The 26,092-nt window shown below is 45.1% G+C and overlaps 1 long non-coding RNA gene across 1 annotated transcript in view; it reads left to right on the top strand.

Annotated features, from left to right (window-relative positions):
- The first annotated feature begins 641 nt into the window (after positions 1-641).
- Positions 642-26,092, top strand: part of LOC311629727 — a 129,358-nt gene continuing 103,907 nt past the window's right edge. The window contains exon 1 of the long non-coding RNA XR_014796249.1: positions 642-818. This is a non-coding gene — a long non-coding RNA (uncharacterized lncRNA). The remainder of the gene's footprint in view (positions 819-26,092) is intronic.

The raw sequence follows: 26,092 nt of genomic DNA, 5'->3' as shown, positions 1-26,092 counted from the left end.
CCTGGTGCTTCTCTTACGCTCCCTGTAGTTTCCACTTTTAGTCCAGCCTTGCTCCTCCTTGGATCATGGAGCGGCAGGGACTTCCTCACTCATCTTGCCTCCCTACTTCCGAAGGTGACATCCTATGCTGCCTTTGAACTTATCCTCTGTCCAGAGCTGGTGTGTCTGGTCGCACAGAACCCCTCCCCCAAAGCGGCTGCTTTTTAAAAATTCTCATGAGCATGCTGAATGGGCCTGGATCTTCTTCTGGGATCAGCTGTCCTCTGCCTTCCCCATGCCCTCTGCCCTCAAGGTCACGGTGTCCTCTGTGGCTCCCTCCCTTGCACACAGAGCCTCATCTCCATCTCTGCCTCACCTGGCCCCACTGCGCTTCACAGTGCTAGGCCTTCCAGGGCCTTCTGAATGGATTCCTATGGCACCTCTTTCCCTGGTCGCTGGGGGACCCTCTGGGGCAGCTCTCTGTAGCATCCGAAACAATGTGTTCCTGTTCTTTCTTCTCACCCCCAGCGTAAGCCTGCAGGTGGTGGTGCCACCACAGCTTAGCATCCAAGAGATTTCATTGCAGTCGCTAAAGCGCTAAGCTTTGCCTGTGATCACACATTTTTGCACCAGCCAGAGCCCACACATGCCTCCACAGCCCGGCAGCCAGCGGCATGTGGAGATCGGCGGCTGCTGACGGCGCTGGCCAAGGCCGGCCCGATGAGGGACGAGGCAGGGAGGGCCCGGTGAAGAGCAAGATGAGATGCATTTGAAACAACTGACAAGAAGCTGTCCGTCGGAAATCAGAACAGCTGTGGGCAACTCCGCGCAGCAGATGGGTATGCAGAGAATGCTATGCAGCTTTAATCCCATTTAACACGCCTGTCAGAGAATTGGGTCCATCGCAGTATTAATTTGGGTTTTAGGCATTGTGTGCTTGACAGAGTTCGGCCTTCCCCTGCATGCTGCGCTCAGCATGGCTAGAAAGGAGATGATTTCTGGGCCCTGTTTGCAGCAGAGAGCAGCCAGGCCGCTGTGCAGGGCTGGGAAAGCTCGGAGTTCACACCCGGGCTGGTGCAGGGCGCAGGAGGCCCGGGGAGCCGGCTGAGAGGGCAGAGCTCAGCGGGGCAGTAGTGCTCCAGCAGTGGACATGCTGCCCTGATTTATGATCGCAGTGGGATGGCACCCGCGGGGAGCTGCGGGCTCACATTCTGAAGCTGTGAGTGCTTCTAGGAAGGCTAGATTCTTAGAAGCCCGGGGGAAAATTAAATATTTCCATCGCGGGCCAAGCCAGCGCACAGTTTCTGGCCAGAAAAGGCAGCTCTGCTGGCTGCAAGCCTTCAGAGGGACAGCATGATGAAAGAGGAGGCAGGGTTTGGGAGGCAACAGACCAGAGTTCGATTCCTGCCGTTTCCTCATTCATTTTTCCATGACCGTCCACGGAGTGCCAATTCTGTTGAAGGCATGTTCTCTGTGAGAGGGAAAAACAACCCTTTATTTGGTCAAGCCAGGGTGGCTGGGGTGCCATCCCCACCTGTTCCTAACTGATACAGAGCCAGGCACACCCCCCGCAGGATATTGGTCGGCAAACTCATTAGTCAACAGAGCCAAATATCAACAGTACAACGACTGAAATTTCTTTGGAGAGCCAAATTTTTTAAACTTCTTCAAATGCCACTTCTTCAAAATAGACTCGCCCAGGTTGTGGTATTTTGTGGAAGAGCCACACTCAAGGGGCCAAAGACCCGCATGTGGCTCACGAGCCGCAGTTCGCCAACCTCATCGATCGAGCCTAGGATCGATGAGGCTGGTTGTAGCAGGAAAAGCATGCTGTGCCAGGTAGGAATAATGGTTAGCAACAACAAAACTGCTTGCCCTGCCTTCTGTTTCTTTGGGAAAGGTCTCCATGCATGACCATGGTATGCCACCTTCTGCCCATCCTCCCAGCTCCGGGCTCTCGTCTGGGCCCTTTGGCCTGCTGGTAATAAGCAAGCTCCTTGTACTATACCATTTTTAAAACTGCTTTGGAATTAAGTTTTAATTGTTTGGCTGGCAAAGAGTAATAAAAAAAAAAAAAGCTGGTTCTTAAACATAACTGCTGTGGGTTCATTCCATGTTTACGGTGACTTTTTTAAAACGCTGCGGGACACGAGACAAATTGTTAAAAATCGGGACTGTCCCGCCAAAAGCAGGACGTCTGGTCACCTTACCCTAACACTGCCTGTGAGGCATTGAGAACAGAAATCAAATGCCCAGAAATGTGTGCACGCTGTCCTCAGAGAAAAACTGTGCTTTTGTTTCTCTGTGACGGGACCCAGGGCCGTGGAGGGACACGAAGGAGGCAAGGCTGGGAGCGCTCCCTGTTGTACTTTCATCTGGCCGTGGAGTGCTGGCGCTGGGTCACAGGCTCTTTTGCTTGGTTCTCTAGTTGTATCCTTAGTTTCCTAGCGCTTATAGCACTTTTTGTTTTATTTCAAAAGAAAAAATGTGCCCAGCCGGTGTGGCTCAGTGGTTGAGCATAGACCTGTGAACCAGGAAGTCTCAGTTGGATTCCCAATCAGGGCACATGCCTGGGTTTCAGAATCAATTCCCAGTGTGCTATGTGCCGGTGCTTCTCTCTCTCTCCCCCTCTTACTTGATTTCTCTGAAATCAACAACAAAAAATACATTTAAGAAAGAAAAAGTGTAGCTCTTGCTTTTAAAAAAGTTCTCCTTTGCCATCTAGTTAGCATCCTAGTGCACACAGATGCTGACTCTGCTGTCACTGACTTGACGCCACCAGAAATGTGCTTTAAGCTTATTCACATGGGCAGGTTCAAACCATCACATCTCACCAGGTCTCTGCAGCTGTGAATGTCTCTGAGCGCGCATTTGAAATGATCTAGAAGCAGGAGCTTTGAGTGAGGATGATTGCTGATTTGACTTGCAAAGGAATGGAGCTCTGGCTGTGTGTTTGTTTGCTCTTTCTGGGTGTGGAATTGGCAGAGTGAGATGGAGGAGGGCAGTGGTTATCACGTTTAGTTCGCACCCAAGCAGTCTAATGCAGGTGGTCCAGAGATCAGTCTGAGAAACGCTGATGTCCAAGGGAGAGATACAGGGGACCAAGAAGTAGATGCTCAAACCCACTAGTATTGAAAGGAGTTTGAAGTACAATAATAGTTTTAACCTGTTCAACTGGAAAGTATTTTTCTAAATAATAGCACCCAGTACAGGCAGAGAGAGACATAGCTGGTGACTGCTCTCTCGTGCTAAGAGGAGCGGGGACTGTAACCTGTCTCAGGAGCACGTGGCGTGAGATAGGGCAGGAGGATTTGGTCCTGTGCGTTAAAGAGCCAAAACAGGTTTCCATCCCTCTAACCCAGGATGATGCTTCAAGGAATTTATCAGAAAGGAGTAATCATAAGTGTGTGCCAAGTTGTACTGATATAGATGCAACATTCTTTGTAGAGTTACCTATTTATTATATAAAAATAGAAATAGTTTAAGTGTCCAACACAAAATGTGTTCGGTGAAACAATCATGGTGGAAGCCCTGAACAAGTATCTCAGTTGCTTAGAGTGTCATTTCATACTCCAAGGTTGTGGGTTCAATATCATCCGGTCAGGGCATAATACAAGAAGCAACCAATGAATGCATAAACAAGCTCTCTTATCTCTCCCTCTCTCCCAGTCCTCTCTCTAAAATAAAAATTTTGAAAATTATGGTAGATGAAACTGATGAAATACTATTCAGGTGATAGAGTTATGTTTGTACAGTGAAAATGTATCTTTAGAAAAATAATTTGTCTACACTTTTCCACATTTTTTCAAAATCTCTATAATGAACATATCTTGACTTTTAATAGTAAGATACTAATGTTACTTTTAAAAGGGGAGGAAATACCTTTGGCATCTGTCAGGCCTGGATTTGCATTTCTATCAGTGAAGGAGTGTGATTTGGGGCATTAATTTCGCTGTGTTTCACATTTCTCAACTGTAAAATTGAGTAAATGATAGCAGCATATGGGTTTGTCATGAGAATTAAAAGAGGTAATTATGTAAATGCACCTGACACATAAGAGTGAAAATGAAGGTTGGATTTTGTCTCCCTTTTCAAACTTTTGAAATCAGAACATATCCTAAACTCTGGCCGAAGATCAGAAGAACCCATTTCTGTTACATCAACTATGGACCTTCAAGGTGTTGTGGGGGTTTGGGGATACTTTTCTGGGAAAGGGCTTCGTAGGGCATTTTAGATATTGTTGGAAATAGAAGCTAGAACTTGTCCCCGACACCCTAATTGGCTAATGGCAGCCCTGGCCCTATTTATTCTCCTTTTGGTCAGCTTTAACAGAATGGAAGATTTAAACAATTTTCCTTCTTATACAATTTTAATAAACCAAAATCTTCTGATCCTTTTCTAGAGAGGCAGTAAAGCTCAAATTATTAAAATTTTCAATTTCCTTAAAATCTCACAGAGTCCCTGAACCATTTACAATAGCATAAAAAATGTAAAACATGTAGGAATAAATTTAATGAAAGATGTGACAGAATTCAACAAAATATTATTGGGAGAAAATTTTAAAAACACCCAAATAAATAGAGGGATGTACTATGTTTATGTTCTGAAAGATTTAATACTGTAGAGAGGTCTGTGTTTCCCAGATTAATCCATATGTATGCTTGCCAAAAGATATAGAGTGTTTACAGCAGCATACTTTGTAATAGATAAAAATTGACAACGACCCAAAAAACATGTCAGCGGTAGAATAGATAGCCCAACTGGGGTACTTTCCCCAAATAGAATGATATACACCAAAGATAATGAGCCTCCTTGCCATTCTCTGCGAGTCTGCTCCCTCATCACTTGCTTGCCATAAGCCTTAACCCAACTCTGTGTCTGTGTTTGCTGATAGCTCCAGAGCCCACTGCTGAGAATCTCTGTCTGTTAAAACTTCTCAGTTCAGGTTCCAGAAGGGAAAGTCGACAGGCCACCATCATCATCTATTTCATCTGTGTCAGCATAGCTTCCTGGCCGGACTTGGGATTCTGTGCCTTGAGTCAGGAGTCTGCCCCTGATCCTGCCCTCGCTGGTCTAACCGAGGTGCGGGCTGAGAAAAGATAATTGTGCAGCATAAAACATAGCTGTGTCTGGCTGCCTCTTTCCACAGCTGGTGGCTGGGGCAGGAGCAGAGTCTGCTGTGTCTAGTGTCGTGACCTAAGTTTCCACACTGAAGGCTGCTCATCCTGTAGTGTGGGACAGAAGCCCACCAAGGGCAGTCTCTTCATCCCTAAGAGTATAAAAGGATGAAATCACCATGGCCCAACATCCTTTGGCTCAGGGAAAATACCCAGGCCTACATGGGAGGCCTGGTTCTCCCCTCAGCCCTGGTGATGAAATGTAGTAGGCACTCCACATTTCTGAGCTTCATCACAGTTTTGACTAGACCCTCCCCAAGGTCCCCTTTGCCTATAAACTCTCCCACTCTACAACTGTAGTGTTGTTGTGCTCAGGAGAGAGACCTGGCCTGCTCTCTGTTCCTCTTGTACCTCAAAAGTTGTTTCTTAACCCAGCAGACCAAGCGATCCTATTAAAATGTTAGTTGAACCAAGCCCATCTTCTCATCAAACTCTCTGAGGGCTTCTTAATTCATATATGGTCAAAACCAAAATCCCTCATATGGCCTGGAATGTTGTGCAAGGTCTTGTCCCCACACTTCTTCTCTAGTCTCACCATCTGCTGCTTTCTCCTCACTCCCCTCCAGCCACAGGCTCCCTGGCTGGCCCTCAGTCAGGCCCAGTGTGCTCCTGCTTCAGGCTTGTTACACTTGCCCTTCCCTCGGCTCTTCCTGCACAGCGTTACCCCCTCCCATCACTCTAGTGGTCTAGCAGCCCCCACAACAACTGCCATCTGTATTTTTTCATTGTCTACCCACTCCCACCCACACACTACAATATAAGCTTTGGACTTTGGTTTGCTCTCTCTCATCTGCTCAGTGCTCAGAATAGTGTCTTTAAAAAACAGCAACAAGCCGAAACCGGTTTGGCTCAGTGGATAGAGCATTGGCTTGTGGACTAAAAGGTCCCGGGTTCGATTCCGGTCAAGGGCATGTACCTTGGTTGCGGGCATATCTCTAGTGGGGGATATGCAGGTGGCAGCTGATCGATGATTCGCTCTCATCGATGTTTCTGACTCTGTCCCTCTCTCTTCCTCTCTGTAGAAAAATCAATAAAATATTTAAAACACACACACACACACACACACACACACACACACACACACACACACACAGCAACAAGCCGGGCTGGCAGGGCTCAGTGGTTGAACCAGGAGATCATGGTTCGATTCCCAGTGTGGGGCATGCAGGAGGCAGCCGATCAATGATTGTCTCTTATCAGTGATGTTTCTATCTCTCCTTCTCTCTTCCTCTCTGAAATCAACAAAAAATATATTTAAAAATAAATAAAGAATAAGATGGAGTTCAAGTAAATAATGTAAACTTATAGGATCTTATAGGATAGTGTGTGTTGTTTGTAGATAGTTTTCTTTTATATGCGACATCTGTGCCAGTCTCTTGCTTGAGCTTTTCTTTCCTAAGATGCTTCTGGAATAAAAGCCCTCATAGACCCACATCTAATTCTGTTTGTCTGTGGCACCTGGCAGTGCTGTGAGACGGGCCTTCTGCGCGCTGATCATCTCAGCCAGTTGTAAAGGAACTCTTCACAGACGATCTGCTGGGTATGGGCAGGAGAAATAAAAAAGGAAATGCCGTAAAAGAAACAGCAGCATCTCTCTGGTGAAACCCACTAGCCCAGGAGGAGAGGGAGAATAAAGACACAGAGTCTCACTCTTGAAACTGCAGGAGAGCATATTCTGGGTAGGATATAACTCCCCAGACATCTGTTGGTGACATCTACAGTCAGGCATGCATCATTGAAGGGATCTGTAAATTACATGGGGGACAGTTTAATGATCTGCAAAGCAATACATCCAGCCAGCACAGACAGCATCTTCGAAATGGGGTAAGGGAATGAATGTAGGTGTGAGAAGAGAATGTTGAGGTGGCTCTATAGGAACAACCCTTGGAAATATTAGCCTTGAAGGTGGGGTGGGATGGAGTGAAGAAGATGGTGCTGCTTTATGTGCTTCAAGGAGGATTAAACAGGAGACAGGAGGAGGCTAGCACAGCCTAAGGGGACAGAGGAGGAAATGATCCTTTCAAAAAGGAGAAAAAGAAAAGGGGAACTGGATTCTAAAGAGCAGAAACCAGTTCCTTCCTCGAGCTCCCCTTCCATTTCAGAGGAATAAGCAGGAATAGTAGCAGCCCAATATGGTTGTCTCCAAATGCTTTTTAAAAGACATTCTAAGACATCAGTTTTTCAGGCTTTTATTGGGTTGGAACGTTTTTATTTTTCAAATGAGATTTATGTGGAGTTCCATGATATATGCCCATGAGGTCAGGGACTGTCCTGTTGTTCAGCTTGTATCCCTAGAGTTTGTTATACCTAATAGGCACTCAATGAATACTTGCTAAATGGATGAATGGATGGAGGAATGAATAGGTATATAGTTGAGCTGAGAAGGTTCTTTGCCTTCCTAGCAGATATCAAAGTTTCTTAGGGAAAGAACCTTATGTTAGGAAAATACTTCAATGAGTCACTGGGAAAAGAAGGCAACAAAGAAACAGCTAGTGGCTTTGTGTAAGTAATAAAACTGAATGTGATGGTGGAGAGAAGGATAACAATGAGAGAGGGGAGAGGCTGAGTAACAGGTTTTGTCATGAAAAGTAAAGACTAATACTTTTCAATTACAAGGTGTGTGGTACTGTGCGGAAACTTCTTATCATTATCCCCAATTCTTCAGTAACAATATGGTCCACACATCTTCCCATGTGTAAGATTGGGGAGGTATCAAGAGGAAAGTGTCAATACCAAGAAGATAAAAACAACAGTTGTATAGTTAGATAGTTCAAATCACCAATCAGAAAGAATGCAGCCCAATTTACATTAGCTAAGATCTGGAAACAGCCCAAGTGCTCATCAGTAGATAAGTGGATAAAAATGCTGTGGTACACTTATAAAATAGAATAGTATGCAGCTGTAAAGAAGAAGAAGAAGAAGAAGAAGAAGAAGAAGAAGAAGAAGAAGAAGAAGAAGAAGAAGAAGAAGAAGCATCTCATAATCTTTAAGACAGTATGGAGGGACCTGGAGAGTATTCTACATATTAAGTGAAATAAGCTAGTCAGAGAAAGACAAGTAAGACATGATCTCACTCATATGTTGAAATTAATGAACAAGCAGAAACCGGTTTGGCTCAATGGATAGAGCGTCTGCTTGGGGACTGAAGGGTCCCGGGTTCGATTCCAGTCAGGGGCATGTACCTTGTTGTGGGCATATCCCCAGTGGTGGCGGGTGTGCAAGAGGCAACTGATTGATGACTCTCTCTCATCGATGTTTCTAACTCTCTATCTCTCTCCCTTCCTCTCTGTACAAAATCAATAAAATATATTTTTTAAAAAAGAAACTAATGAACAAGATAAACTGATGGACAAAATAGATTCAGAGACATAGAAGCATGGGACAAACTGAACTGATGAATCTCAGAGGGAAGGCAAGGGTGGAAGAGATTAATCAAAGTACTTATATGCATACATACATAAGCCATGACACAGACAATAGTGTGGTGAAGTCCTGGGGGGATGTGGGGTCAGGGCTCTAAGATATTGAAGATATCTTGAGAGGAGTTTGTATTGTCTCCTGGTTGTAGAATGGGCTTTGGGCTGCCCTTGTCTGATGTTAAGGGATAGCTGATATCAGGGACCTAGAGCAGTTTGCCACTCTTTGACTAATGAGTTTGCTGACCACTGGGATAGGGGCTTAATCACAAGGAACAACAACAGCCTGTAATTATTGGAATTGAGATTCTAGGCCAGTGGTTGGCAAACTCATTAGTCAACAGAGACGCAGTTTGCCGAGCACTGACCTAGAGGAGGAAGCTGAAGCAGAGCTGCTGGGGATGAGAGGAAACAGCCAGGACTCTGCCCCCTTCTCCTGTCGCCTTTCTCACGGTGTCCTTCCCACCTTTGGGACTTTTAAGACCTGAGCACAGAAAAATGAGAAGCAAGTTTGAGAGAGCCAGTGGTGGGAGAAGGAGATGAGCTGAGGAATGAAGTAGGGGGATTTGGATCCAGAACCATGGGATAGTGGAGACATTCCTGAGATATTGTAGTTATGTCCTCAGTTCCCCCAATCAAAGATGTGTCTCTTTTCTGATCTATGCAACCTACCCCAGAGGTTGGTCAAAATGTAGTCACACTAAGAGAGAGCCACAAAATGGTTGTGACTTTGTGATGTCTGGGCCCTTCCCTGGCTGACTCCTTACCAGCCTCAATACGTGGAGCCTTGGAATTCCTGCCTCCAGCAAATTAACAAATGACTCTCCTCCCCGAGCGCCCCTTTGGGCTAACTTGCAATTGTCAAAGCAGCAAAGTTGAAATGTTTAGCTGCAAAATTATACCTAAAAAATAAATTAAATAACAGAAAACAAAAATTACCAGCCACAAAGCAGCCATATCGAGTGCCATTTTGATAGCTAGTTGTTGGAGAAGATGTCCCAGAATGGCACTCTCCTAAGGGGCCTTTTTTTCTAATCTACCCCCCCTCCCCGCCACTGCCACACACACACACACACACACACACACACACACACACACACATACACCACACAACACAACACCAAATTCCGGTCAGAGGCTGTCTACTGTGATGAAAGGGCAGATGAGAGAAGTTCTGAACTAAAGACCTTCAAAGAGGCCCTGGAAGGGGCCTGAATCTTTTAGGGGCTATGCAAGGCTCGGTGTGACAGGGAAAGATCCAGGACTACAGTCATTGTCTGTTAAGTAACTCCCCTCACCCCAGCTCCTCTCTGCCCATCCCATCAGCTTCCCCGAAAAGTCTCTGGTGGTGCAGTGTAAAGCCTGAACCAGGGTGTGAGAGCTCTAATCCCCATGTCCTGCTTCTCTTCAAGCAAAGTGGCTGGAGTGCTTGGCTTGCCTCCCAGGCGGGACAGAAGGCAGAGTCCCTGGCGGAGGAAAAGGAGTGAGTGGCTGGCATGCCCAGAGGGATGGGGAGTTCAGAGGTAATCAAGAGAGGGTTGGGTGGTCCCATCTCTTGGCACTCAGAAGGAAGGATCAAAAAGAAGCTCAGAGTCATTACTTCATTCACTCAGCCACCCACCCATTTGTTAAGTCCAGGAACCAGGCCCATTACAGATATTGGGCACACAAATGAAAAGAAATTGCATCTCCCCGTAAGGAGTTCACAGTTGAGAAGCAAAGATTCTCCCACAAATGGACCGTTGCTCTGCAATGTGCCAAGTGCAATGCATTCATTTATTGATCACCTCCCATGGGCAGACACTGTTCCAGGCTCCGGGAATGTGAGTTCCAAGGTGTGAGGGGAACTTGGGTGGGTGGGGCATCTAATGCCTGTCTACTCTAGGCCCCGTTAGAGGCTGGAACCCCTGGAGTGGCAAAAAGTGGACACATTCTCTAACAATGGTGACTCCATGTGTCATCTTGAACTCAGAGATTTATGTGTTTTAGAACCCACAGCCCCCTGATGGCCATTGATCCCAGCCTTTCTATGTTACAGGAGTGACAGCTTATAGAGATTAAATGACTTGCCTAACCTCGGTTCCTGTTCTCAAGATTAGGGGGGAAATTCAGGCCAACCCTGCAGAGTAGAAAGAGACCTGTGACAGTAGAAGAATGTACAGACTCCAGTTTGGATACCAAGGTGGGCAGGGCAAGGGACATGGGATGGGAGGGAGATGGGTGAGAGCATTCTAGCCGAGAGAGTCCACTAAAGGGGACAGCCGTGAAGCACCAGATGGCTGATTCTAAACACATTCAGTTTGATGGTCACCACTTTATACCAGGTGCTGCCCAAATGCAGTATGAGAGAATGCCCATGACAGGGCTTTCCAAAGTATGTTAAAGAGCAGTTTGATTGTAATATGTTCACAAGTACATGGGTGTGGAAGAAAAGCCCCTGGAAGCTCATGGAAAGGAAAAGGCAAACAGCCACATGTGCAGTTTGGGGTATGGATGATGGCTTCTGGGCTGCACGGAGGCACAACACAGGCCCTTTCCTTGCAGGCAGCAGAGTGGCAGGTGGCTCGGGCATCGGTGGCTAAAAAAGCTATCAGAAAACCTGAAAGACCCTCGTTGATAAGTTCCTGAAAAATGTCTTTTGGCCCAACAATGACCACTTTCCTTTATTGAGCACCAAGACTCCGAAAAGAAATGCTAAATCAAGATTCCAGCTATGCTCATCTGACTCCAATAGGACCCTTCCCTCTAGGGAAGGTGGTTTTATGTCCTTACCAGTATGATTCTGAGCAAGCTTTGTCAGAGAATACTGAGACTACCGGGTTATTTCTCCTCCTCCTGTGGAATTGTCATGTGAAAAATGCTGTCTTTTGGTTGGGATGATTTGGAAAAGTGATTTGGTGTTTTTTATATTTTCCATCATAACCAGGCTTTACCTTACCAATAGAAAATAGTAAATGTCACCTGAAAAAGAATACAATTATGCCAGTATCTTAATCCTGACCTATATCTGCTAGGTTTCTACAAAGAAAATTGAGAATTGGTATCTTATTGTATTTAGCTAAGAAGCCAAGCTCTCTAGTGGGACAAAATTATGTCCCTCATGCTTATGACCCTCAATCTTACAATGTTAATTCCTCTTTAACTCTCTCAATGAGAAAGCTTTCTTTTGACTGACTGGGGATCTTTGGGATTATTTAATTACTTCAAAGGGTTAAGTTTCAGATAATGTGTCTAACATCCCAAATAGTAAGTAGATCTATGATTCATTCATCTTTCGATGAGCTTCCAGAAGCTTTTCTTCAACACCCATGTACTTGTGAACATATTAAAATCAAACTGCTATTTAAAATACACCGAGTAGCCTGATTATGATGATCTCTAAATGCATAATAATCTGGTCACTTTGTGTGTGTGTGTGTGTGTGTGTGTGTGTGTGTGTGTGTATTAGAGGCCCAGTGCATGAATTTGTGCATGGGTGAGGTCCAGCCAGCCTGGTCAGGGAAAGGGGATATGGGTGATTGGCCAGCCTGCCTGCGGTCAAACTCCTGGTGGAGGGGACAATTTGCATATTAGCCTTTTATTATATAGGAATATACCCTGAGTGGCCAGATTATTATGTGTTTAGAAGTCATAATAATCTGGCCACTCATTGTATTTTGGTTAAGGAAATTTTAATCCTCCTATGGTATGGCATTAAAAATAATTTTCTCTGGGGCTAGAGTGGTTATTTTGCCAAAATAGAGTATCTGCATGTTTTAGTCTTCTGTTGCTGCTATAACTAATTATCACAAATTCAGTGGCTTAAAATAACACAGATTTATTATTTTACAGTTCCAGGGGTCAGAAATCTAAAATGGGTGTCACTGGGCTAACATCCAGTGCTGGCAGGACTGTGATTTGTTCTGCAGGCGCTAGCAGCGAATCTGTTTCCTTGCCTTTTCCAGTGCTCAGAGGTGGCCCACTTCCTTGGCTCTCAGCCCCCTCCCTCCAGCTGTAAAGCCAGCCACATCCAGCTCTCTCACTATTTAGTCTTTCATGGTCACATTTACACTGACTCTTTTCTGTCTCCCTCTTCTACTTTTAAGAGCCCTTGTGATTACATGGAGACCACCCACATAATCCAGGATAATCTTTCTATCCCAAGGTCCCTAACATAATCACATTTGCAAAATCCCTTTTGTCATGTAAAATAATGTAATCCCTGGTTCTTGGGATTAAGACAGGGGCATCTTTGGATCTTTGGGGGGCCATTATTGTGCAACCACACTGTGTGTGTGTGTGTGTGTGTGTGTGTGTGTGTGTGTGTGTGTTGGGGAAAGGGAAATTATAGTGCAAATGTGTTTTAAGGCAAGGAAACCATTGATTTTTTCCTCACCATGCAGCTTACTCTTCCAAGTTAGGTTTTGAAGCTCTTTCTGGATGACTCTCAGACTTCCTCTTAATTACTCATTCCCAGACTCCATGATCTGAGGGCCCGGGCCAGCGTCAGAGTGGGCAGTGATCGTTTCTCCGTGGTGATGCAGATCCAATGGTCCCACTCATTTTTGAAAAAGAAGAGGCCCATGGGAAGAGAACCATTATTAACTTAGGGTTTGCTCTGTGCCAGGTTATTTCCTTTATTTAATTGTCACAGCACACTGATGAATTGGGTACTTTTGCCCTCAATTTTCAGATGAAGAAAAGAAAGCCAATGATGTATGTAAACTGGCCAAGTTAAAGGAATGGCAGAGCTAGAATGTAAATTCCTTTTGGTCTGGTTTAAAATCAGCTCCCTCTCGGCATTTATGTATGTGCGGTGTCCCAGAGGCTGGGGGCATATCGCTAGTTTAAAGTCAGGGGCCTAATCTCACACCAGTGTGTGTATGTGTGTGTGTGTGTCGCTAGTTTAAAGTCAGGGGCCTAATCTCACACCAGTGTGTGTATGTGTGTGTGTGTGTGTGTGTGTGTGTGAGAGAGAGAGAGAGAGAGAGAGAGAGAGAGAGAGAGAGAGAGAGAGAGAAATGAGGGAGGGGCTGTATTATGCATCTGGCAATATCTGAAGAGTTCAACCACTGGTACAGATTAAGTCAGCTATAGAAGAGGAAAGTAGACCAGGCTCTTCAATTTGGCTAACAACTATAAAGAGGTAGATTTTAATCTCAGGAGCTTAAAATTTCCAAAGGTGAGGTGAGTGTTTCTCTTATTTTTGGACTCTGCTTCTATATCTCTAAGCCTTAACAAAGTGCTTTAACCTTACCATGTATCTATCACTAATTCTAATTAGGATCAAATCAGCCTGGTCATGTAGATGGCAGGCCAAGGGGTTTGGGAGAACTAGGCATTGGGGTTAAGCTGAAAGGATACACCTCAGAAAACCCACAACCAATTTTAAAACCAGGCCGAGAATGCCTCTAATTGATACTAGTGAGAAGTGCTGGATCCTCTGGTTATCAGAAATGATTAAACTTTTGGTAACCAAAGACAAATAGAAGGATCTTTTTATTGGGCAAAGAGAACAATAATACTGGCTGTGTATGCTCATTCACCTTAGGGAAGTGTGTGTGTGTGTGTGTGTGTGTGTGTGTGTACACGCCTGTGCACACATGCTAGGGTTTTATTATTATGTTTTTCTTTTCAGCTTCCTTTCTTCCTTTGGGAGACATTTTATGCTCAATGGACATGGCAGAAGCAAATAAAAATAAAAAGAGCCACAAGCTTGTTTGGAGTCATTAACTCCAAAGGTTGCTTCCACTGCGTGGATGAGGTAGAGGAAGCATCCCCAGGGTCCTCAGAGAGCCCTCCCTGAATGCATTGCTCCAGACAATCGGAGCCCCAGCTCCTCCTGCACAGCTGGATTTGGAAAAGCGCAGCATTTATAATGCTGACGGCAGAAGCTGTAAGTGTGGAAAAAGTGAAGAAGAAGAAAAGCCTGGGGACAATCACCCCAAGAGATGGGGGTTGAGCAGAAGAAATAATGTAGAAAATTTACGCCTCAATTGGTAAAGGAGAGAAAATAAAACAAATAAAAAATTATAAAGAACAAGCCCAGACACCCACCTCCTGGGATGCGTGGCAAAGGCGTGGCAGGACTCTTTGTCTTCACTATGTCGCCTTTGGAGCTCTTGAGCGTGTACAGGAGAGCAGAGGCTTAGCGGGAAGGACACATCAGAGCAAAGCAGAGTTGATGGCAATGAGACGTCTCGCATCCCAAACCACTTTCCCCAAGCCTTTGGTCTTCACTTTCCCCGCACACTTTATTTTAAAGTTAGCAAAACAACGGAAGCTTGGGCTCAACTTCCTTCACCAACTACAACAGTGTGGTGAATGAAAGATGGCCATACTTCTTTGACGTTCTTTTTGCTCCTTTGAACCTGAGCTGGCTCTGTGACTACTTTGACCCTTAGACTATGGCAGAAGTGATGTTGGGCCAGTTTCAAGAACTAGGTTTGAAGACATTAACAGCTCCTACTTCCCATCTCTTGGGACCCAGCCACCATGCTATGTGGAAGCCCAAGCAGCCCCAAATGAGGCTCACCTGGGGAGAAACTGAGGCCTCCGGTTAGTAGCCCAGCTGAGCAGCTGGCCATTTGGCAGGACCCATTTACCAGCCCTGTGAACGAGCCATCTTAGAAGTGGATCTTGCAGCCTGAGATGAGCTGCCCAGCTGATGCTGTTGGTCAGATAGGAGCCATATCCTCTGGACTCTACCCCAATTGCAAGTTTATTGGGAAAATAAAGGACTGCTGCTTTGAGCCATTGTTTAAAAGACTGTTTTGGGGGAATGTTTTCTTGTGCAGCAAGCAACTGGAACAAAGAAGAGTGGTGCTGAGGAAGGATGGAAACTATCCTCTTTAATGCAACCCCCCCAGTAGACATGAGTAATCGATCACCAAACTTTTTGCCTCCCTGAGCCCAGAAACATTCTCAGCTAGACAATCATGACATGAAAAGCGAAAGCATTTGTTATTTCTGGTCTAAGTGGTGACTGGCTGAGGAGAATGCCATTGAGATTAGATGTGCTAAGCCCTGAATTGGGGAGTTCTTTTGGTCACATTCCATTCAAGAGAGAGAGAGTAATACCCCCTACCCCTTATCCAGGAGCCTCTGGGAAGCTGACTGCATCATGAAACTGGAAGTTGTCACCTCTGCCTCTGTCGTGGCTCACTAGGTGGTGATCAGTGCTACTGACTTAGTTCAGGGGCTCCTAGGGTCAAGCATGAATGCATTTGCCATTCTCTCCCCTTTACCCCTAAAGGATGCCTGACAGGTTGTACCCAGGTGATCCTACTACAATTAATTGCCTGTATTCCTGTCAATCTTCTAAGGATATCCCACCCCCATAGCACCACACAGGGTGCCTGGAATACTGTTGCTGCTGAACATATTTATTGAATGGGTGTGGCCAAGCGATGGGGTCAACCCTTCTCATCTATTTCTACTTCCCAGCTCTTAACACGGAGCCTGGCACACAATGGGTGCTGAACAAATGCTCATTAAATTGATTTCGATGGCATTATTCCCAAAATAGTTGCTTGATGAACAAGCGCAGTCTCTCCCTCCCTAAAAGATCTCAAGTCCTAACAGAAGCATAATAGAGCCAGAGCTCAAAGCAAAATTATTCACAAATTCCAAGTGCCTCAATCCACGGGGTTTAATGAAAGTCATTCTGCAATTGAGAATGTTGTAGTAATTACAGGCAAGTTAATATCTCCGCCATATGGTTAGAAAGCAGGTCTCAATTCTGAATGCCACTATCAGCACTTTCATTTTCTGCTGCTGCTTCTCTGCACCCCACCCCCTGCTGTCTTTCTCTCTCTCTCTCTCTCTCTCTCTCTCTCTCTCTCTCTCTCTCTCTCTCTCTCTCTCTCTTTTGCTTTCATCTCTTTCAATCTCAAATTCCCTCTCTTCTATATGATTTTCTTCCTCATTTGTCCCCTCTTCAAGCCCCAGGTCACATTTTTAAAGCCTTTGAAGTAAAACCTCTAGAGGTGGAGAAGTAATTGCAATGCCAGAATGGGTCATGACGGAGCATCACCCGTGCTGACCCACTTGCCAAGAAAGAGCACCGAGGATGCTTGGACTCTTTGTGAATCGACTGTGTTGCTGCGTCTCTCAAGTGTGGTTGCGTGATTGAGGAAAAAGACTCCAATTAATCTCTCTCCTGCTGAATTGCCCTGGCACAGTGGTTCTCAACCCTGGCTGCAGAGAATCACCTCAGGAGCTATTAAAAGGTACTGATGCCTGCACCTCAGCTCCTCAGAGATTAGATTCTGAATTAATTGTTTGGGATAGAGTCCAAACAGCATTGCCTATAAGCCTCTCCAGATGATCCTAAGATAGAGCCAGGGTTGAGAACCCTGCCCTGGAAATGTAGCCTTCGATAAATAGCCGTGGGATCTAGTCTTTCCCTTTTTGTCTACCTGTTACACTTGGAAGTGAGATAAACAATGACTACTCAAGTAATGCAAAATTACAAGGCACCCACTCAACTAGATGCAACTATTTAATAAAACAAATAATATCTGGTTAGCTCAAAATGTAATCACAAATACTCTGATGAAGTCCCATAAAAACTCTGGGAAGTGGGCTGGACTGGAGGTCATACAGTAGGCATGTCTTCCTCAGTTCAGGGCCCTTTCTACTGTGTCACACTGTGCCCTTTGCCCTCCTCTATGATAGTTACAAGAGGAGTGGGCCTGCTCACCCACTGGCTAAGGGTGAAGGCTTCCCTGCTCTGAAGTGCTCACTACTGACTGGGATAACTGCTCTGCGATAGACAACAAAAGTGGGTGCCTCCTGCTTAAGATGCCATTGCTATTCTTCCCTGGAAGGCCAAGAGCCTGGAGTCTCCAAATCAGCTGATAAGATTAACTAATGGTCTCAGGAAAGGCCCAGAGCTTTAAGGCAACAATAAAAGGGGAGATTTCAGGAGATCCCAGAGAAGCACAGGCTGCTGAGTCAGGCATAACAGAGGGCTGGGAGAATGGAGTCAAGAGTGGAAATTTGAAATGGGGTCCCATGTTTTTTGGAGACATGCTTGCTGACTTAGGACTAGCTGTTGAGAGGTAGCTAATGGCATATAAGAAGGAAATAACTGCCACTTGATAGTAAAAACAAAACAAAACAACAAAACCACTCATTCACCTGACCCTGAGGTTTGTTTTGCTGTCCTCCTGCCTGAGCCTCCATTATTTGCCCCTCCTTGGGATGACTCATGATGTTCTGAGAATCACGAGAGATCATGTGTGTGTGCACTTGGGAAAAATCAGGGTGCTCTGCCCTTTTTAGGCAGTTTTTAGAGAGAGTAGTTTGATGCAGCAGGAAGACCTGTGAACTAGGTGTCAAAGGCCTGGCATCCTGACCCCCTCCATCTCTGGCTAGTCATTAGACACCAGGCGAAATGCTCAACTGCCTCCTTCTGTGTCACATGAAATAACCGTTGCAGCACTATCCCTGAAGATGTGAGACACCAATGAAGAAGCTGTGGGGAAGTGCAATACAAACTATAGATTGCTGTATACATGTCAAGTAACATTAGGATTACAATCTATGTGCCTTTCCAGACATACCATTTCAATTGAATAGTGCCTTTTTTTGTGGACTTTGAACTCTTCCTTTATACTGATCTTACCACTGTTCACATCGGTCTACCTTTATTTACCATGTGAACACAGTGTCTTGTAGTTCTTGTTACTGGCTCCCCAATACCTGTTTCCTATCAAACAATGTGCCCACACTATTCACAGCAGTTTCTCTTTGCCATTTTCTGGTCTTTGAATCAGCAGTGATTCAAGTTCTGGCAACAGAAGCATGTGATGGAGTCTGCTGGGGGCTCTGGACCAGATGTCCTTGCTCTCAATTTGGAGACAGAGGAAGGAGAATCCCTTTCTACCTCTGGTCTGTGTGGTGCATGGCTATGATATTTGGAATGGCAGTCCATGAAGGAAGCCGCTGCCTTGTAGTATAGCTAATACATCATGAGTTGCAGAGAGAAGACAGAAAGAATCTAAAACCATTGAGAGTCATGAGCTGTGGAATCACCCATTCTTGGAGCCAGATTGTTAGACAGAACCGCAGAGCAAGGAAGATGGGCCAGGTACAGAAACTCACTAGGGCAGAAAGCTCCAGATGCCCAGCAATAGGCAAAACTGGGGAAACATGGCCCTCCCCCAGATTAACCTTCTCTCCTCTAGCATATCACTGGTCAGATGGTTTGGACCTTGAATCTTTCACATCGCTGGTCAGGCGGTTTAGACTCTCTGACCCTTTCCTCCCTAAAGATAATATCTAGGCCTCAGTTGTATTTCATGGCCAGGCCCAGAAAAGCAGGCAAGTATCACTGTGGCCTCAGGACCAGCTTTTCCCTCCCAAGTTACTCAAAATTGAACCAAACCCTAATGAAGAATATAACCAAACTGTCAGGGATGGGTGTTGCCAATTGGGACGGGTGTTGCCAATTGCTCAGCTCAGGATTAGAGTAGCTCCCCAAAGTGGATTGGTTTGAGTCCCTACAAAACAATATATGGGCAACCATTTCAGGCTGCTATAGGAACAGATGCATATGTAGATCATGATGTTAATTAAGAATTACATGTAGCATCTTAATCAAACACTGACTGGAATAAATGATTTGGCATGTGCTAGGGATTTTTCTGTCACAGGCCTGCTACATCCCTTCTTAGCAGGAGACAGAATCCCACTCAAAACAGGGAAAACTGAATCACTGGTCAACATGAGCGGGACCCTAGGACTGCTGCTCACCTCTCCAACAGCTCTGAAGCTGGCTGGCATGAAGCCCTGGATCCATCACACCAGCGTGAAGAGGGAATCAGAAGGGCAAGAATGGGTGACCAAGCCCAAGGAACACCTCAAGGTTGTCTTTCAAAGGCAGCATTTGTTATAATCGCACTTTTGGCCTACTGGTGGTCTGGCTGAAGGAGAACTAATTCCATCCGGGAGAGCTAAACATATTTGGGTGTATTTAGCAAAAAATGTTCTTAACACCTCTGACCTTTGCCTTTCAGAAGGAACCTTTATATCTTGTCTAGTAGGAGTTGGGACACCTATTGCTTATGTACAGAATCATATACTCATTCTATGAATTTTGGGAAGGAAGTCACATACAGGGACCTTTATGTGTTGGGACCCACTGTCCAGGAAAAGGATGCAGGGATGTTTCCTCTAAAGGTTGCGACAGTAGCTTCCTGTGATGAATGTCTGACTTTTATTGGATGTTCTAGTTATTGTCTTTCAGTATCTAATAACCACAGTATGAATTGTCCTGATAATTTCACCCTCCCTTATAGTAATGGACATACTAAGCTGCCAGCTGGGTGGTTTTTTATTCCCTAAGAGTAATTACTAACAGATAAAGAGGAGGGAAATGTTAGGACTTTAGGGCAATCCTTAACGGCCACTTGTAAGTACCCACCACAGGAAACACTTGTTGGACATCAGGAGTCAGACCATATAAGAACTTAAGACTGTCCTAAAGGCACCTATTTGCACACCTGCATTCCATCTGCATCCCAAACCCACCAGCTCAGCCCCCATCCACCAAGGACCAGAGCTTTCCACCAGTGACTGCCTGTAAGATAAAACCCCAGCTCTTGGGTGCTGCCATCATCGACCCAGTGTCCCCTTGGCTCCGTGCTGTGCAGCCCTTCCCTTGGGATATCCTATTCCCCACCTGTTCCCTTAAATAAATTCAGCTTTCTTTAATCAGCATCTGAGATGCTGTTTAGCTGCTCAGGTACCACCATGCTAACCTTTCACAAATATCATACATTTCCTTTTTGAGTCAATTTGAGGAGGTTTTTAAAATTGCAGCAGCCAAAGGTATCTGAACAGATAGACCTTGTAATGTGACCAAAATCCTATGTAAATCTTGACACTTACTTTTATTATTATTTTCTCTTTATGAAAAATATCTCCCATTTTTCCCATTATAAATGTGATGATTGTTAATGACAGTAGCCTTGGCAAAGATGGAAATATTTAATGAAGAAAATATAAATAATGGCCTCCCAAATTGGAAAAGCCATAGCTAAGAAATTTGGTCAATTTCTCCTTGGTGGTCACTGTAGCATGATTTTACTTATTAGAAAAGATTGGAGAGGAGGAGGAAATTCACACTAGACTTTACTAAATGTGTGTCCTTCTAGAAAAGATGCCCCAAAAGGGTGGGGCAAATCTGGGAAACGCTGTTGGGAGGAAATACCATTCTGCATAAGAGGTTTGAGAAGGAGTAGCAGAGAGGAAGTTCTGAAAGATCAAATGCAGCCTTCAAGATTCTTTCACAGGTTAGCTGTGCTCCTGTTCTTGGCTGTCCTCGCCATGGTAAAAAAGGGCCTTTCCTTTTTCACTGTCTTCTCTTTCTCCGTGGGCTAAGGAGACCCTCCTGTTTACTTAGTTCCATGACCAGCCCGGTCCCTGTTGGAGGGAATGGACTTTTCATCCTGTCAGGGCTAGTTCCCTTACTTGCCGGATCTGATCAAGTGCGATTGGCTCCTGAAAGGGCTGTTGGTAACGATTCTAGGGCTCATCAGAAAAGAGCCACAGATTGGTGTTGCCATGAGCAACAGAAGAGCATTGTCACCTGGAGTCAACCACTAAGCATTTTGCAGAGAAGACTGAAGAATTCCTTAAATGAGGTAGAGAGTTGCTTTTGGAAAATGTGGAAGAAATAGTGGCCAGGCTACCTGAGACCTAGATCTGATTCCACTTCTATCTTACAGGGCAGGACGAGTGATCATTCAAGTTCCTAGTTCCTTCGCCTGAAAGAGGGGATCAGTGACCCTTTCTCTCCCTCCATCTCAGGCCCGCTATGGGAATAAAGTATGGCGCTGTGCACACAAGGGCTGGGACACCCACAACAAGTGTGACTATTGTTCTTTGTATTGATTTGATTCAAAATCCTTACGGCAGGGTGCTCATTATTTGGCAAAATTTGGAAGTGGACCTCTATCCAAGACAAGTTGTAGGTGTAACTTTGTTTTAGTTTCTGAGTTGCTAAGGAAGTCCTGTCATACACATTTCATTTTATTGGACTGTGGAACTGGGGGAAGAACCTCTATAAATTATGGATGTCTGTGGAAGGCCTATTTCCTGATTCTGAGAAGTCAGTGTGGGGAGTCAGCTCAGATGCCGTGACCACCCCTTCCTCACTTCCCATTAGGCATCCTAATCACCACAGTCATTATGAAAACTGCAGGTGTTTTCTCAGTGCTTACTACTAGTGAAGACATTTTGGATGAATTATCTCATTTAATCTTTAAAATTAGCCCATATGATATTTACTTTGAACCCCGATTGCAGATGAGGAAACTGTCCATAGTTCATGGCTGTAAAATAGCAGAACTGAGAGATTAGGATCACATTTAACATTTACTGAGCACTCACCATGTGCCTGACGCTATTCTGAGTGCTGATAGGTGCTATTTCATTGGATGTTTGAGACCAATAGGTTACTTTATTATCCAGGTTTTTATCCCTTGATAACAAACAACAACCAAGGTTCAGAGAGGTCAATCAGTTTGCCCAAAGCCACACAGCTTTGGAGGCCCTACAGGAGCTTTGTCATGTCAGTGCTTAAGGAAAAAAGTGCCAGCAATGCAGTTGTACCTCAGATTGCTGTGGTAGTCATTTTATTTCTGATAAGATAGAAAGTAAATTCTCAGAATTCTGTTTATGAGACAGAGGCCATGAAATGCTCTTTCTTTCTTTCTTTCTTTCTTTCTTTCTTTCTTTCTTTTTTTTTTGTAGGAGAGGGTGGGAGGTGCATGGGGATTTTTCTCTAACATCTGTTATGCAAGACAAAATGTTGCTGGCCTATAAGATGCACATTGTAGACTGGTGGGCATGCCCCTAGGGGTCCATTGCATTCACTCTGGTCCTGGTGGCTGCCACTTCCCCAAAAGCAGTTGCATAGAACATTCCATCCCATGTTAGGAATCAGCAGCTGAGTCTCAGAGAGGTTGAGTTTGTCAAGAACACACACCCAGTTGGTCTGAAAGCCTCCAGATTTTCTGACGTCCTCTTTTGTGCTCTTTGCTTTACACACATGTGGACAGACAGGTGGGTCTAATCAAGCCATATTTATTGAGGGCTTACAATGTGCCAGCCTCATCCAAGCATGGTGTGTGTAAAAACTCAATTCTCATGAGCATATTGGGAGGCACTATTGTCATCCCATTTTACACATTAGGAGACTGAGGCTTACAGAGGTTGGAATACATTCCCACGTTCATGCAGGAAATGAGTTTGGCTCCAAGCCCATGCTCTTGACTTGCATGCTATGTGACCCGTGGCTTTTTGGGACAGTCACCTGAAAAGGCTGTGAATCTGGGAACCAGTGGATGGTGAGAAGCTTGGAGGTGGGTGGGGGAGGTAAGACTGGATGTGCTTGGAGCTTGTGGTGAGGGCCTGCAGCTGCCGAAGGGAGAAGGACCGCTCTGTGCATCTGGCTTGAAAAGAAACGATCTGTTGATTCTCCGGTGGGCGAACACGTCGGTAACTGCTCTCACCTGGGGTACATAGTCACAAAAATGCCTTGATTTTTATGCCACTGATGAAAAATATTTTTAATATTGAACACTGTGAAGATTTAATGAGATAATAAAGTCAGCTGAGGTACTTGGCAGAAGGAGCGATTTAAGTTCAAGGTATAAATTGTCTCAAATGTTGCTTTCCTGGGAAAGGAATCTCACTTGATGATAATGCAGCGCACTGCAGAATGGCCTTTTGGCACAAACACACACACACACACACACACACACACACACACACACAACAAAAAACAAAACAAAAACAAAACAAGAAAGCCATGCTCTCTGGAGACAGATGGGGACCCAGGGCTGCTCTCCTTTTCAAAGGGGAGCTGGAGCAGATTTCTCTCAGCAGCTGTGTTGGGGGGCAGCTGGAGCGGGGTGTGGCCACCAGGTCTGTCTGTGAACAGTGGGACAGGAAGTGCACACAGTCTAACTGAGGCTCAGAGACAGGTGGGCCCAAACCGGGCTCATGTCCCCATCCTCCCAGAGTTCTTGGTGGTGAGTGAATTTCTTCCCTCTCTTCCTGAGGCTGGTCTGCATTCTGTTTACCTGTAGGTAACCGTTCATTACTCCCATCTTCCTGTTTAATTCCATGAACACAAATGACTAAGATATATTTATTTTATTATTTCCCAAGCCCACCACATGCTGAGAGGGTCATAAAATTCAAATGAGCTCTTTCTTCCTGACTGAGTTTTTACTCTTTGATGGGGTGTTTTGTTTTAAGAAAAGCCAATGTGATTCCAAAATTGCAAAGATGGGTACTTAATGGGTGGTTTGTTTTATACAAGGACCTATCTCCAAGTTATTTTAAAGAGTATGTGTTCAACTAGGTGAGGAAAATTATTAGCTTTACTAAAATGTGATACACAAATACTTTGCCTTTGGGTGCTCAGTAAATATTTTGCTGATGTCCTAACTCCAGCCTGACACAGGGTCAGATAAGCAATAAACGATCACAAAATATTTGTTAAGTAAATGCCAGGTCTATTTCTCCAATTATTTAGTGGACATCTGTTTTGATAGCCTGCAGCAACTTCAAAATTTACATACACAAATCACCTCATTTCTTTCCCTAAAATATCCTATCTCTCTCTGCGAGGGAGACTGGACAGCCTCCTCTTGAATTACGGCTTCCTCATTTACTAATCTGTGACCTTAGAACATTTACCTCTGAGAATATAAACTTCCCTTTGCCTCATTTTCCTTATCTGTAAAAATGGGTCTAATAATAGTGTCTTCCTTGTAGGGTTGTGGTGAGGGTTCATTAGGAATGACTGACACGGGTCTGGCACACACCTCACAGTCAATGGCAGCTATTATTTCCAGTTTTAGCAAATACCTGGTTAGGAACTTTACAACAAACTTTGTTGTCAAGCTCACCTCCCTTCCTTTCCCCAGAGCTCACCTGCCTCCATCACCCCCTGTTTTCATCCACCCTAACACTGTCATAGTCCAAGTGGTTCTTACTGCAAATCTTGATCCCCTTTCTCTTTCACCACAACCTCTGCAGACCAGGGTATTCTTCCTAAACTGGTTATTTCCCTCCCCATTGTCTGTGAGTCCACCTTCCTTCCCACAGCAAGCCCAGTCTCGGGTGAACTGCTTTCTGGCCCCAAACCCACATGCCTTGCTCACCTTTGGCCATTCCTTGCCTCTTCCAGTCTCCATACTCCAGCCACACTGGACTCTACTGCTCTGGGGAATATCAGACTTCATCCTCTTGCCTTTATGACCTCTCTCTGGGGCTCCCTTACTGTTCTTGTGTCACTAATACCATCTAGGTGCAGTCTTCCTTGATCCAGTGAGAAGCCTACAGAAATCATTGTCTCTGCATATACACCTCACAGAACCCCCTCCCCTAACTGGATTATAGCGCCCCTCACTTTGTGATAAAACAGTTATTGGTTTACTCCCCCCTCTGCCTTCCCCATGGTGGGAGGGCAGGAACCACAGACCATGGATCCTTATTCATTTTTTGTGTTGGGCTGGGGGCCCAATATATGAATGTAGTTCAATAGATTATTTTTTCTATTAACATATTCTTATGACAAAATATATTTCTATATCTGCTCAGGAACTTAGGATGTGAAAGTCCCCTGTAATCACTGCGCCCAGTGCTAACGCCTGCCCCGGTTTATGTACATCATTTCAGACATTTGCCTAGCAAATAAACAAATGTTTTAAAGCAAAATGGGCACAAATAATCCTGCTGACACCCCACCAACACACAGATGTTTTAATAAGAGAGGTAAAGTTGTGCTGTGTGAAATGATTTCGAAGCAAGGCACACTCTCTGCTCAAAGAAAATACGAAAAGGCTTGCTTCTGTAGGAAGCAATAATGTAATTCTGCAACACCTGCTTTTACAGGATGCCTCCCTCATAATTTCTCCTTTTCACTTGGAGGAAAATGGTACGAATGCACAGAGAGACTGTGGGGATATTAATGTCTCTTTTGAACCTAAGAAGAAAGCACATGCTTCTACCCAGCTTCCATTTGGCTTTGAAGGCAGAATCATTTTTCATTTGGAGCCCGAGCAGAATGCCGAAGATGGTCAGCGGGGGTGCCCTCCCTGTGGCACCGCTGAGGGCGGGGTGTAAGCGTGGCAGGAGCTGAGGGCTGTGCGGGCACTTTGGGGAGGGCAGTGCGCAGGGCACTCTGGCTGGCCTGGGGCTGCGGGCCATCTGATCTCCTTTATCCATCACTCTGCCTCACAGGCTCCCTTTCTGATGCTGCTCCCTCCTTTCTGCTGTTCCCAAGGCTGAACTCATCAGATTCTTCCCTTGCTCCCACTTCCCTTAATTGTCCCCTTGGCAGCTTACTTGGGCTCATTTTGCTGTCTGGCCCATCGCTGTTTGAAAGCACATGTTTTCACCTGGTAGTTTATTTTTCTTTCTAAAAAGAAAATAAAATCTTATATATTTCTCCCCAGTTTATTGTTCTTCTAAACCACCTTTGCTGGACTGTGAGAGCCGGGGCGCTCCTCGGAG

The sequence above is a fragment of the Pipistrellus hanaki genome (genome assembly GCF_964339955.1).
Source record: "Pipistrellus hanaki genome assembly, chromosome: 11".
NCBI classification, from domain to species: Eukaryota; Metazoa; Chordata; class Mammalia; order Chiroptera; family Vespertilionidae; genus Pipistrellus; species Pipistrellus hanaki.
Note: the sequence above shows the minus strand (reverse complement) of the source record. Positions and strands in the feature narration are given on the sequence as shown.